This window comes from Protomyctophum parallelum, assembly GCF_964188405.1.
Source record: "Protomyctophum parallelum genome assembly, chromosome: 4".
Taxonomy (NCBI): domain Eukaryota; kingdom Metazoa; phylum Chordata; class Actinopteri; order Myctophiformes; family Myctophidae; genus Protomyctophum; species Protomyctophum parallelum.
This window is the reverse complement of record NC_139700.1, coordinates 40,828,635-40,843,204: the sequence shown is the minus strand read 5'-3', so window position 1 is coordinate 40,843,204 and position 14,570 is coordinate 40,828,635. Positions and strand designations below refer to the sequence as shown.

At 42.7% G+C, this 14,570-nt stretch overlaps 1 protein-coding gene across 1 annotated transcript in view; it reads left to right on the top strand.

The window, feature by feature from the left end:
- The window catches only part of tspan9a (tetraspanin 9a), a 307,238-nt gene that overhangs the window by 161,116 nt on the left and 131,552 nt on the right, over positions 1-14,570 (top strand). The gene's annotated exons all lie outside the window — the stretch shown is intronic.

Below are 14,570 nucleotides of genomic sequence, written 5' to 3'. Positions count from 1 at the left end.
GTGCTACCATAGTAGTCTATCCCTTTGTTTGCATTTCACAGCAACAACAACCTGGTGAAATATTGATGCACTCTCCCTGACCTCCCCGGTGCTGTGTCAGCAGCAGCGTTTCCGGCATCCCTTCAGAGACGTCCCCCCAAAGTCTGCTTATCGGCTAATTTGTGGGTGTACGGCACGGCATACTTTGTTGCAGTGTTTGGCAGTGACGGCTCTCTCTCTCCCGAATGAACGGTGTCCAGATAATAGTACTTGATGTCTTATTCATTCCCTGTTATTCTACTTGGCTTATAATTTAACTATGGTCAGATATTGTCGCGTTGACACCCCAACAGTAAACTACTGGCGAGCAGTTCACATCTATCTATAAATGCACCAAGTCTCTGTCTGTGTGAAATCCACGTAACTCGAGAACCGTTCAAATTCAACACATGCGTTCCATACCACCGCAGGGGGTGCAGTTGCCCGGGGTCAAGTCGGTCGGACCCACGGTTGTCCAGAACCACCCCTAAAAGGCCTCTGCCCGGGCTCTGGACAGGGCCCCTGTCCAGTGTCCATATGGAGCTGGCCTGTTCTGACATCATTCTGACGTCTGCATAGAGTCTATATTTGGGCATGCCTGACACCCAGATAATAATATCTGAGTGGGGCATGCATTTCCAACTTGCATCGTTCCAAGTAGGCCAGTGCCCAACGGGCACCGCTGTAGAAGCCCCACGGGCACCGCTCAAGTTTACAAAATTGTCCAACATTGCTAACATAGTCGGTCTACTCTACAAGCTCACAGTGTGGCTTGTAGCTTGAATTTTTACGTATTATACAATGAGTGAAGTATAGAGCTTAAAACCCTCTAAGACCTGCATTAATTTCTACTTGCAAAAAATAGATTTCAACCTTACTACTACTTTGTACTACTAGGACTAAAAATATGTTAATAATAATAATTATTATATAATAATATAATAAATTAATAATTTACATTTGGGGGATATCTTTCACAATAATGAATAAAACATGTTCTAGACATTCTAATGATCACAAAAAAACATATATTACAATTATTACTTATAATTATTACTTACTTTTATTAGGGTTAAAGGTCAAATGTCATAGGTTAAAAAAAATTCAAAATTGCACAGAGTCCAGAATCTTTTAATTTGTGTGAATTTCAGCCTCTGTGTGGGGTATTTATATATGCAAATATCATGACCAATGGCATTGCAATGGCATTGCAATGAACATCACTGATGACGTTTAGGTGAAAAAAGAACAGAAAATAATAATAATAATTAAGTAATTAATTCAAATATAAGTTGTTGCTATAAAGCAACGCTGGGTCTTAGAGGGTTAAAGTCATAGGCCTTATCCCCAAACCTATTTGCCATTTTTTACTATTTTGAAAAACCTTTAAAATAGTTCAAATAGCCTACAAGCTAACAACGTGTCGATGTAGATTGGCTAGTTGAACTATTTTAAAATGTTTTTCAAAATAGTAAAAAAATGGCAAATATGTTTGGGGGGGATAAGGTTGAGGATGGCGCAAGATAGTGTGTGACATTGATTTTAATAGTCTTTTTGACAACCTCTGGTAGCTGTCATTACACCATGTCTACAGTATGTATAGCCTACCCTATACTGTCTATACAGGGCGGCTGTGGCTCAGGAGGTAGAGCAGGTCGTCCAATGATCCCTGGGTCGGCGGTAAAGCGCTTTGAGCACTTAAGCGCTATAAAAATGCAATTCATTATTATAATTATTATAATTATTATTCAGTTCAATCAAAAGCACAGCACTATCGAAAATTATATTGCAGCCCCCTCATCTAGACTGAGTGGAAAAATATTGAGCAGCATGGAGCGTTGGAGTTTGGAAGTGACTCAAACGTCCTACATACCACCTGTTTCTAAATTGCACTAATGCAAGAGGCAGCATGACATTGCTTTACTGAAAATGATCACTTCCAAATAGCCAGACACTGACTGAAATAATGACCTGTACAGAATTATTCATGAAACATAAACTTTTCAAATAGAGAATAATTCAAGCTTCCCGTACACCTGCAATATTGGTGAGTTTAATGTTGTTTAATTCATTCAGATAGAACGTTTCTGTTTGGATGTATGGACTGTTGTTTTTTCTCCACTCAGTAGGCGTTCCCATGTAAGTTCCATGTACGATGATCATGATGGCACACACATTAGCATTAGTTCTCTTTAAGGACGTCCCCTCAAAAGCTACATCTCAAGGGGTTCATTCCCAATAAACAATAAATTCAGTTATGCCTGTGACTACAAAAAATAATTAACAATTCTCCAACTCATTCCCAAATGCCACAGAATGTAATTTAGAAAAGTGTTTCTACGTTTTAAGGATAATTTTTAATAGTGTGTGATTGTGGCAACCGTCCTTTGTCACCACAAGCTTCTATTCCTTTTTCTATGGAACACATTGATTCTGTTTATCATGTTCCTCTCAAGGGAGTTATTTTCTAATCCCTCAGTTTAGAACGCAAGACCATTGTTCACCTGAAATTGCTGTGGAATTTCATAGTCCTTCTTAGTTCCGCTTTGTATTTTATTTCCCCATGTCCTGGCAAGGGTGTTTTTGAGTGGTGCAACCACTCCTATAGACAGCTATGTGTGTAGCTGTGTCCCTGGGTCCGAGCACGAAAATAACGTTATAGCGTTTGTTCACCACCAAGTGTCACTGTTGCACAGACACACACAGGCAAGGGAGGAGGGGTGTACAGCACAGCACAAGTATGTGTAAGTGAGTGGTGCTACTGTATACTGCACCACTCACTTCAGACAGGTCTGATTTTATTTTTTAATATATATATTTTCACTTACATGTACACCATTATGGATATGACTCTCCGCCTTTCTGTTAAATTTCTTGGCACACCTTATAAGAAAGCAACGGGTGTTGTATCTCAAATGTACAGTAGCACTGAGGAACAGAGAATTGCAGAATTTGGCGCACTTGTCAATGATGCGAAGCCTGCGGAGCTAGTTCAGGCAGGCAACTCGTGAGCGCACCTATACTTGATCAGGTGACTAGTCTCATGTACTCTTTACCTGATCAGAGCGGCTTTTTTGCAAATCCCACCGCTAGGGTTGCCAACTATCATATTTTCAAATAAGGGACATTACCCGGGCACGCGGCGAAGCCGCGTGTCCGTAGCGCCAGGCGCGCGGCGCAGCCGCGCGCCGAAAATTTTTGGTGTCCCTTATTAAAAATTGGTGTCCCTTATTTGAAAATCAAATACAAAAATTGGGTAATTTCCAGGCAAACCCCCCCAATTTCACGTCTAAATAAAGCATGCGGTTAAGGTTAGGGTATAGACTACATGAGAAACAGATTATCATTTAAATTTTTATTTTGTCAAAATGTGCAAATTAACAAATAAAAATACAATCAAATAAAATACATATAAATCAATAAGATACAATCAATACAAAAAAAAGGAGGAGGGAACACGCCCCCAGTGCCAACAGGGAACAAGGCTCAACATATTGCAAAGGCCCTTAAGGCTCAATGGCTCATAACATAATATTGCAAAGGCCCTTATAACAAGGCTCTATATACTTCCCAAAACAAACTGGGCAGGCTACTACTGGGCCTCACCCCCCGAACCCACCTCAACCCCTGCCCACTTTGACAGGCTGGAATGGCTTTAGGGTTGACGACAGAGTACAGCATCATGCAGTGGGTCTGGTCCACAAGATTTGATACACCACCAAGATACCCATGTACCTGTCTAAATACTTCCTTAATGTAAACAAAGTCCACACCCACAACACCAGGTAGTTCAACAAACCATGTGCAAATACATTTCGCTCCTATGCCACAAAAATGTGGCATTTTGTATTGAGTTGCGCTTGAAATGTACTGTAATTCAATAATACTACCTAAATAATACCTCAATCAATCAATCCTTCCTTGGCAACTTGCACCCCCTGTTGGCAAACGCCAAAACTGCCTATTTCTTCCACTTGTATTTCAGTTGGCTTCTTGCAGCAGCAAGGAGTGGTTTATCCACCAGAACTGCAGCGTAGAACTCTGAGCAAGACTTCTCATAATTGAGAGTGACAATCAGCTCACTCTTAATGAGTTCCACAGAGCATCTGTTCCTCACATCTGACCATTTGTTCTTCATCAATGAGAAGACCCTCTCCACGTACGCAGTAGAGGATGGGATGCTGAGGACAAAGGATACCACAGCCAGGATGTTTGGAAGGTCAGCTGCCCGGCCCCTGAAAACTGCTATCCACCTCTCAGCTGTTCCCTTCGACTCCCAATCTTCCACTGGCTCTGTGAGGTGATCGAGGATGCTGTTTGCAGTAACGCACTCATCATAGAGCTCGTCCATAGAGAGGTTAAGCCTGCCAATAGAGATGAAAAGGACTTCAGTTCACAGCTATCAGCATTATTACAAACCACTGAGGCACTCATTGAAATCATTTGACAAAATGTTATATTAAAAACCACTATATATATATATATATATATATATATATATATATATATATATATATTATATACACACACACACACACACACACACACACACACAACAGGTGTGCATAATGTGCCAGTATAAAGGGAGTCAGTGGACAGTGGTACAGTGTGTGAGTGAAATACCTGGCAACTAGGTGTAGCTTCTCGGTGATTTTCTCCATGTCGTCATATGAGATCTTCCCAGATGTCAGACAGAGAGGCTGCAGGTGAAAGAGCCAGTTTTCCTCAGAAAATGTGAACCACTTCTCCACATAACTGATGGCGGTGTTTAAGAAGGCTGTAAACTCTTCCTTGGCAAGATTAGCATCAGATGCATCCAGAAGCTGAAGCTTCCGTCTGGTGAGGTAGCCATAGAACTTATCATCTCTTCTCTTAATTAGTCTTCTCATAAAAGAGTCCATGATGGCATAGAGGTCAGCTGATGTGGTGGCATCCCTCTCCAGCTTCTTGACCACCTCTTCAAAAAGCGTCAGGACATTGCTGCAGAAGAGGAGATACACCTCTGCAACATCAGCCTTCTCTTCAACCCCAGCTGCTTCTTTAGGCAACCTCAGCAACTGTTGCAGCCGCCTTGGGCATTCATCACCAATGCTGATGAAATAGGACTTCAGCGCAGTCCAGTTCTCCAACAGGCGGCTGACTGCAGGGTTGAGCGACAGCCATCTGGTCACCACATGACGCAGAACCTCCTGGAACTCGACATCACAAAACTCACAGAATTCCTTCAGGGTCTCTCTCCTTTTTGCAGAGATGGAAAAGTGACCATACACCTTCAGGACGATATTTTCCACATCAACTGAGAGCTTATCCAAGGCATGTTTCACAGTGTTATGGACAATATGCGCATGGCAGTTGCCACGGAGGATCTCGCTGTTGCACTCCTTCAATTTTGTGAAGACAGAATTATGGATGCCATAGTTGACATTTGCATTGTCTGCACTGAATGCAGACACATGATTCAAAGTTAGACCCAGGTTGTCCAGAGAACTTTGGATGGAAGTGACTATTCCTGCAGCAGACTCATCTGGATTTTCAACAAAGTCGATTAGCTTTTTTACAATGCCCTTCTCTGGACTAAAGAACTGCACGGCCAAGGGAAACATCTTACGATTGCCCTTATTAGAGGCATCGGTTGATAGAGAGAATGGGAGTGGCTTTACGTCATTCTTCAACTGGGTGAGTACCTCTTCAACTGCCTTTGGGGCCAGGACATCAGTGACCACTGCCTCAGCCTTTGTCTTCCCACAGGACATCTTCTTGGAGATTTTGGAGTCACTAAGTGTTTGTAGGGTCAACTTCATTGCACAGTCAGATGAGTTATAGCTCAAATTGTGTTTGACTGTGTGGTAGACGTGTGCTACCTCAGCAGCAGTTACCTGTAAAATAAAAATAAAATATCACTATTATTATAAAATAATTAGAATATAATATTATATATAATATCAAATACTACCTGATCTGTATAATACATGTATATGAGCTGATTGAGTGTGTAAAAGTGCTATATAATATGCATTATTTGTATTATAAATAAATATGAGTCATTACATCTACAGTAGCCGCTACTTTATATGATTATAATATGATTCAGTTGATCTTATTGGTTTAAAGATATCACTGTGTATTAGTGTTGGGATACTTAATTACATTGAACATTTAGCAGTATGAAATTGACAAAGAACAATTAACTCAAAATGTAAAGGTATGATTTGGAAAGTATACATGACTTGAATTAGTCTGCAGTCTGCACTGACCTAAAACCTTGCGCTACCCCTCCAAGTTCAATTTATAGTTCATGCCATGACTTTGACTTTACAGATTTACAGCATACAAATTATTAAGCCATGAAATATTCAAATCATAAACTTGAGTTGACCTTATTATTCTCGGGTCAGTCAGGTGCTGTTCAATATTAGTACCCACTCTTCTGTTTAGGCTACTTTAAATTCATATTTATGCAAGCAACAAAATCAACATGCTTATTTGACAAATGACAAGACAAGACATACCATGTTAGCCTCTGGAGTTGTTTGAGGAACAAGGAACTGACTCAGGGCTCCGTGGCTTCTCCTCTGCTTCTCATTTTTTTTATGGTTTTCACCAGCAGCATGCTGTTTAACATCTGTCAGTCCACCGTGACTGACAGAAAATGCACGCCTGCAGAGAGTACAATTCGCCTTGTTTTGGTCGTCCCTTACACTCTCTAACCATACAAAATCTTTCTCCCAATTAGCTCTGTATTTACATTTTCTTTTCGTTTTTTTCTTTGGCGGAGGAGGAAGGTTTTCCTCTACGACTCCGTCTCCAATTTCAGAACTTTCTGAGGTAGTAGTGTCTGTGTCAGCATCCATTGTTTGTTTTTGTTATGTGTTGGTCTGGGAGCACGAGCCGGTAAAATAGTTGCTAAGATACAATACTGCATAGTGATTGGCTCTGCTGCTGGCCTGCTGCGTGCATATGAAGAGTACTGACCAATGAGCTGACTAGCTGAGCCTAGCGCCCTTCCAGACACCAGGTTTCATTGTCTTGCTTTCCATTTCCTATAGCTTAGAATCGCTGCCCCTTCTGTGTGTCTGAATGGGAGCGAGTGACTGAGAATCACCATAACGCGCTGTCATTTTTCCACGACTCCAAAATACGGGATTAAGTGCGTCCCGTATCGGTTCATTACGGGACAGGTCTTTTAGCTGTCAAATACCATACAAACCCGTATTTTACGGGACGGTTGGCAACCCTACCCACCGCCTCCCCAGCATCCACCTGTATACAGGCTCTGTTTCTTAATCCCCCTGCATGGGGGTCTTATTCATTCCCTGTAATTCTACTTGGCTTATAATTTAACTAAAATGTTAATGTTACAGGGAATGAATAGGCACAGAGCACCCTGACGCCAATCTATGCTTCATATATCTATGCTCAACTATGCTCAAATATATATTCTAAATTCACTCTAAGAGTTGTCTGACTGTGAAGGCTTTGCGGTGAACTTTAATTAACTCCGCGCCAATAAATCGATATCCAGCGCGGGGCAGCGGCAGACTTCAATGGCGAGTTTCGACCCGTTCCCACTGAACTGGATATAGGATTCATATTGCTGACGTCCCATTCTTTCGCACACAGTTATGGCCTTGTTAAATAGTACGTAAGGTTGATCAAAGGGAAGAATAGCATATTTGCCCAAGCTTTATCTTAATACTCAGGGGTCAGCAACGTTTTTCAGTGCCATGCTTTTATTTTCTTGATAAAGTGTCAGTGTGCCATATCAACATTACATTTTATTATGACACCACATCAATATACAAATATTTCCAACAGATTTTGATTCCCATATTCACGACAACCTTATTTGTTGTTCTTCTTTTGATATATTTTCTTAACATTAGGCCATCAATGAGTACTTTAGGCCTATACTGATGACTAGACTTAATAGAGGAATAACCCACTCATCTTCAAGACTCCCTCCCAAGTCAGAGTTCAGAGTTTGAATGAATGTAGAATCATTCATCATCATGTGCAGGATGTGTGTGTGTGTGTGTGTGTGTGTGTGTGTGTGTGTGTGTGTGTGTGTGTGTGTGTGTGTGTGTGTGTGTGTGTGTGTGTGTGTGTGTGTGTGTGTGTGTGTGTGTGTGTGTGTGTGTGTGTGTGTGTGTGTGTGTGTGTGTGTGTGTGTGTGTGTGTGTGTGTGTGTCAAGACATCACATACATTTGCCCTATCTGCATTATGTCTTTGTTGAGCTGGAATGGACCACACTCAATGCCGTGATGTTCCATCTCAATGGTGAAAGAGTTGCTTTCTTTAGCTCTATAAATGCTAATGCTGTAGCCTGTAGTCAGAGTGAACTTTAACTCCATTTGAAAAGTCCCACCTGTCTCTCATGTCCTCGTCTGCCCTAATGGAGATGACTTTCAGGACTCTAGGTGAGAAATTGCCTGCCTCTTTGTGTGTGTGTGTGTGTGTGTGTGTGTGTGTGTGTGTGTGTGTGTGTGTGTGTGTGTGTGTGTGTGTGTGTGTGTGTGTGTGTGTGTGTGTGTGTGTGTGTGTGTGTGTGCATGTGCGTGTGTGTGTGTGTGTGTTTGTGCGTGTGCGCGGTCTAAGGAACTAGTTCAAAATGGGGTCCGGAGATCCCCAGGGGACATGATTCAATTCTACGTCTGTCTCTAGACTTGGTCCTGCCCCGCCTGCCTCTGATCTGGGGGGGGGGGGGGGGGGGGGGTAATAATTTACTATTCTGTCCATATCTGGTGAACTTTGCAACGCTCAACACAGCAAGGGATAGGAGGGGGACCAATCAGAGGCCAATCATTACCAAGTCTAGACAAGGACGTGTCTAGACGTCCGTACAGGAACAGTTGAGGAACAGTTTAAACTTTAAACACTTCAGTTAAAATGTTCGGAAATAGCAATCGACAAGCTCACAACATGTCACATCAGGATGCGTTGTCAGCTTGTAGATTACTATATATATATTTTTTTTTTACAAATCTCTGCCTTATCTGGTATTCTAGCTGCCTAGCATACTGATGGATCAGACTGGGATCACTCACTCACGTGTTCCTACCAATGTGGGGGTCCTTGATGTTAAATAATTAGAACCACTGGTCTACAGTAAGGTTGTTTATATAATAATTCTTATTTGTGTTTTCTTTGTCACTTAATGATGTGTATTCTGTTCTGGCCTATAGTCACACAGCTTATTTCCTGTGTAACTGACAAAAAAGTAAATACATGTGCAAAATCTATGTAAAGATTTCAGATACAGTGCACAATGACCAGCTGGCACATGGCCGGTCAACACTAATTTGATCACCTTTTAATGCGAGCCGCTTGATGAGAAGTGTGTCCCTGGTAAATTCGCATCTTTACTTTCATTTCCTGAAGCCCTCAGAAACAGCCGGCTCTTTGGGGGAACTTAAATGTTATGAATTCCTAATTAGGCCCCCCCCACCCTCACTCCACCCAACCCCCCCCCCACGTCCAGACACCTTTATTGACTTTGTCTTGTTCCAAATCGCTAAGGAATGACTGGGCGAATGGCATGGCTGTCTGGACCCGGCCTCGTCTCCACTGCGAGTAATGATCCGAACGTCATTAAAAAGCCAGACGGAATCATAAATATCAAACCGCAGATTGACATCAGACTTTTGGTTTGATTGAGAAGGCAGACAGTAAGAATAAATAGCTTACCGCGCCTCGAGGGGCTATACTATACAGCGCACATATTTTATGGCCAAGTCTTGGGGATATACAACCTGTAGTCAAATGACAGGCAGAGGAGGTGTCAGACGGATAGGGGCCACTTTAGAAGGTAGTATTGTTTGTGTATAGCATGTGGCCGTGTGCCATCTGACTTCCACAGGGCCACACGGGGACAAACTATATCTTCTTGTCCATCGAGGCCTTGCTGTTTTCTCACCTGCGGGGCGCACACTGTACACAGCAACAGGCTCAGCCAAAGTGTTTGCAGTATCCAGGGTGCTGCAAAGCAACGAGTCACTCTGGAGTGGGGGGGGGGACGCCTTTGTAGTTCTAATCCAGTCCTTATGCCGCGGCCTTGATCGTACCTTCACACCCGGAGATCAGACGCACTCATGTGTCACATGTGAGAGGCTCCCGCGCCTTTGAGTCAGGTTTTTTATTATTGACATGCCCATAAAGATATGTCGCAGCATTGTAATCTCCCCCGTGTAACGTTAGCGCTGTGATATAGCGCTCTGAACGATCCATTTCGTTATAATTGGTTGATGAGAAAATACCTCCCCCCACTTGAGGCAAGTCAATATACCAGCAGTTGTCTCGGCGTGTTTAATTCATAGCATTCTTTTCTACGTTTAATTTACACCCCAGTCAAACCCGGCATTAGATATGCACATGCATTATTGAGCAGTATAATGAGGTGTACAGTGTACAAAAAGTTATACAAATTTGTTTTGTTCATGGATATGATGCTAGTAGCCCCTACAACGTACAGTACTAGCATCATGTCCAGGGGGAATACTACTGTACATCAAACCGCCTCACGGTACAGAAACAGCAGCTGGGCTCCTGCCCCTACAGTATATGGGCCACATGGCTCGGTAAGGCTTGCTTACTTACTCTCCATGGTATATTCTCCTGAACAGTACACCACTATACATGTATTTCTCAGTAATCGGCATGCATATCACTTGCCAACTATGTGTTTACTGTATATTTGCCCTTTTCTTTGTTTTGGATAATGACCTTCACAAACATTCTAGGCTAATGGCCTTTCAGAACGTGAAGACATATAAATTGTTATGCTGAGATGTTTTTATCATGCCATTTATGTCATTTTCCACCACGTTGGTTTACTGCAGTCGGATGTTACATGGCACATCTTATTAGACTGTATATGCAGTGAATAACACAGTAGCCTATTCACTTCAAGGGAAAGGCTTGATCAACTCGAGGACAGTCTGGAAAAGTTACAGAATATAGTGGAGATTCAGATACAATCCACACTCTTTAGAGGTCTACCAAACAGACACATTTCGGCACACTAACACTGTGCAAAAGCGCGTTTGTTTCATAGACTGCTGCAGATGGTGTTCAAAGTGTTTTAAAAATAGCTGATCTACAAGCTCACAGTGCATTGTAGTGATGCACATTGTGAGTATGTACAGTGGATCAGTCATTTTCATGCAGCACAAGCTTAAAGGTAGGGTAAGTTGAACGCTGCCGGTTATGTATACAAGTTGCAAGAAAGCTGTTATCTCCTCAATAATTACTTGCTGGTCTGTAACTAGAAAGTAATTCTTGATAGTAAAGTGTGAGTGAGTATTATACTCTGCTTTCTTTTGGAATGTTGTCATGCGTAAGACTTTGTGACTAAAGCTGTAGCTGAAATGAAATCAGCATATCGGAGATGTTCATTGTTCAATACAAACAATATAAAATATATACTACTGTCTGTTCTAGCATGGATCACACCATCGACCCTGCCCACACCGCTGCACTCCAGTGCTTTTAGTCTGATGGATAATCGGTAAACAATATGTTCAGTAAACAAATAGGCAGTCGTTGCCTCTAGATTCCATTGCCAAAAAATACCGGGTCTTAATTTGAGTTCCCATCTAAGTCTCAGAGCCAGGAAGGCGTGAATGTCATTAGACAAAAATTGATCGAATCCTTCTCGTACCAATTATGGAAACGTGAAGTTGTGACTGCAATGAATAAGGTAGCAAAGAATCAACCATGTAACTGAATTTCTCGGGGGGTGAAGCAAGTATTCTGACTTTCATAAAGTTTGTCAAAACCTACTAATGAGGCCTTATTGGCTCTTTGAGCTATGCTTGTACATCAAGCCAAATGAGCTCTTTACCTTAAGGTGGCTTAAAGTACAGTTGACCACCACGTGGTGGTCTCAACCACATGGGATGAGACTGTCAATCCATGGAGAATTTTCCCCCACATTTCTGTGTTGCCACTGCTGTTGTAACCATACCGGCTCACTGGCCAGTGTAGAGCGAGTAGGACAGGCCCTACACTAGTATGCCCTCCTGGTGGGGACAACATAGCCCCTCCGTCCTACTGGTCCTGTAGGAGTCGCTATAGCACAGTGGCAAAGACCACCCTCCCAACCATGACAGTGGTGAACCAAGTCTTGGGATCATTTTCAGAGCGATGAACCCTAGAAACACTGACTGACCAATGTTAGTCAGCGCTCGAGCGCTGTTCATGCAGCCTGAAAAGGGACAAAGGGCCGCCATTGGACTGGCCCCGTGAAGTGAACAGAGTTGTCAGAACTCTGTCTTACTTTATATGGCTCTGATCATGACTACTGTAGGTGGAGAACTGTCGTCTACATTTTAATGGGTTGGCATTTAACAAATCGTTGAGATCTGTCTTGTGTGAAGACTTTGACTTTTAAGACTAAACGTGGCTTTGAGCAAGCAGTGCAAATAGTATTACACAGGATCAAATGTAGCTACCTTCTGGCATCATCTGTCAAAGTGCTTGTACTGTGAATGAAATGACTGCAGTACGTCTTATTTTAGGAAAGATATGGCTCAAACACTCTGGAGTTTCTTTGAGAACCAGCTACATTTCCATTAGGTGCAGTACATTAATTTGTTTCTTTGCTATCGGGCATGCAGAAACCTTGTATGTCTGGATTTCATCTATTAGTTTTTTCATTAAAAAGAATAATAAAAAAAGCAAAACATAGCCAGTCTACACGATTTTGAACATTTCATTTTTGTTTTGTTTGTTTGTTTACAAGCCAAAACTAGGGTCTCCATGCAGGCTGAAAATGGTTAAGTCTCAACAAACTACAAAGTATTAACACAAGATTAACACACGCCTAATAAATAATAATAACTACATTGAATCCATTTAACAGTTTTTTTTTCTTTTCTCTTTTTTTCTTGGTGACATTATGAGCAACAAACTGCATCTTCATCCCTGCACTGTATCTGTATGCCAGAACCTTTGTCTTTCAATGCCACACATCTTGCCATTTTCACAGTTTTGCAAATAAAATAAGCTTGTGAAAAGTATAGTTTTAAATTATTCCATGTTTTTCCTCAGTAATGCGAGAACTCATGTCAGAACTAAGCCAAAGCTTTCACTGCCAGTCCGCTTGTTGACTGACTCAAACAGTGCCTGGCTAATCGTGCATAATGCATCATGCTCTGACACACCCTCAGTATTTACGTGTTTGTCCTGCGTCGGATTGATTCGCCAGTATCCTGTGAAGTGTTGTGAGCATGAGGATCGGCTGGTTGGTTCTCCGGTCTCCCTCTGAACTCTAATCTCTCCGGTCTCCTCTGTCCTTGCAACAGATGTTGAAAGAATCCGCCAGATTTACTCAACATGAGAGAGAATGTTCAAAGGCCGTGTTCTGCTCTGTTTCGGTATCATTATATATATACTGTGTGTGTGTGTGTGTGTGTGTGTGTGTGCGTGTGTGTGTGTGTGTGTGTGTGTGTGTGTGTGTGTGTGTGTGTGTGTGTGTGTGTGTGTGTGTGTGTGTGTGTGTGTGTGTGTGTGTGTGTGTGTGTGTGTGTGTGTGTGTGTGTGTGTGTGTGTGCACCCCCTATTCTCTGAAGTTTCTGTTATTTTCTATCTTTGTCTTTCAAGTTGCACCTCCTCGGTACAAAATGAGTCACTGTTGTGGGCCCTCTCCAATGTTCAATCAATGAATGGATCCGTCATCATCATCGGCGGTCACTCGTATCCGAGTATGACTGTCCTCCTTATTGGTCCTTGTGGGTCGTCAGGTGGCGATGGAGGCCGATTCTGGACCCGATTACTCTGGTGCAGTGTGGACAGGTGAATGTAGTGGTGGGTTTGGGTTGGACCGGTTTATTGGATGGTTTATTGGATGCTCTCTCCTTCCTGAGTCTGCGCTTGTCCTGTGCAGCATGGCGGAGGTCGTCATCATATCTTGCAGCACCCTCACGGACAAGGTTTCTCCAGGTCGTCCTGTCTGTTGCCTTGTCTTCCCAAGCTTTGAGGTCTATGTGGAAGTTCTGGAGGTTTGTTTTACAACACACACACACACACACACACACACAGCGGCCAAGGAGGAGGGTATAGGCTCGACTCGGACGTGTCCTTCAGCCAGCTCGAGGAATCACCGAACACATGCAGGCTAAGGGCCCCGTCGTGCTCTCTCATAAAGGCCTGGATCTTTCAGAGTGGGTTGTGCTGCTGACACACATGGTATTGAATGAGGAGTTACGGTCTAATCAGAAGAGCCCTGGGATCCGGGACTGTGTCGTTCAGCTCTCAGTGGAGATATGGGTGAATCTCCCCGCAGCCGTTTGAATCATGTGATACTGCCACTGTCGGCAATGCATGGCATTAACCCATTTCGACCTGGGAACGATTCTACAAATGTATTCTAAAATCCTGGCAGTTTTCTGAAAAACCCATGTTTCTATGTCAGTCGTTCTCAAACATTTCCATATCAAGGGCCCCCAAGATTATATGTATCCCCGCCGACCCCCATCTGAAGATATGTTGTTCCAGGGACACCCCAGAAGCAAAGTTTGAGTTAAGAACGTTCGCTCTGAAAGAATATACATGC